Source organism: Monopterus albus, unplaced genomic scaffold, assembly GCF_001952655.1.
Source record: "Monopterus albus unplaced genomic scaffold, M_albus_1.0 scaffold50.1, whole genome shotgun sequence".
Lineage (NCBI taxonomy): Eukaryota > Metazoa > Chordata > Actinopteri > Synbranchiformes > Synbranchidae > Monopterus > Monopterus albus.
Genome location: NW_018127930.1, coordinates 2,257,171 through 2,258,185, shown reverse-complemented (window position 1 = coordinate 2,258,185; position 1,015 = coordinate 2,257,171).

Sequence of the window (1,015 nt, the reverse complement as noted above, 5' to 3'; positions counted from 1 at the left end):
GCAGAAGGAGGGGCTGACTGACATAGATGTCATGGAGGAGAACAGGCCTGAGTGAGAGGACATACATTTTAACTTAAATCCAGAAGTCAGCTTAAAGTAAAGTTAAATTAAAGTAGCACAAAGTGTAGAGGAATAAACAAGAGACAAAATGACACTGACTGTTTGGATCACTAAAGTGCTGATCTTTGGAGCAGGTTGGAGGAAGACTTCTGTCTTTTCTTCTTCTGCTTGGATTCAGCCCACTCCTTCTTTGGACCTTCCTGTAAGCTAAGTTTTCTTTTCTTAAATCCCTGATACTGCGAAAAGTGACAGGTTAGGAAGCTAGGTTCTTGTCCTCCTGTCTGGCACCCAGTCATCAATCGTCTCATCTCACTCTTGAGCTAAGACTATTTCCCTGGATATGGATTCCTGTCACTATGTAAATTTGGTAAAAATAAATAAAATTGTTCTCATAAATTTGTGTTTCCATTCATGCTCTATAGCAGATCCACATCTGTTCTACAGGAAGGTGATTAATGAACAAACTGTAAGGAGGCTTAAGGAGGACTTAAGGGGGCAGGACTGGGAAGCAGTGTACAGAGAGGAAGAAGGAAGTATATGACAGAAACTGCCCTCGTAAGCAGTATAAAAACAAAAGGAATTACAGTGGGAAACCGTGGATAAGTAAGGGATTACAGAATGCATGTAAAAAGAAGAATGCGTTATACAAGGATTTCATAAAGGACAGATCAAAGAAGACGGAAGTAAAATATAAGGCGTACAAGAACAAATTAATTGAGATTTTGAGGAGATGTAAGAAACAATATTATTCTAAAGTATTAGAGGATAATAAAAATAATATGAGAGGTACTTGGAATATATTAAATGAATTGATTAGAAACAGTTCCAGCAAGAGTAACTACCCTCAATACTTTATGGATAATGATACACCGGTCAACAAAATGGAGGATGCAGTTGATAAGTTTAACAAGTTTTTTGTGAATGTTGGTCCTGGTTTAGGAAGAAGCATTTGTAC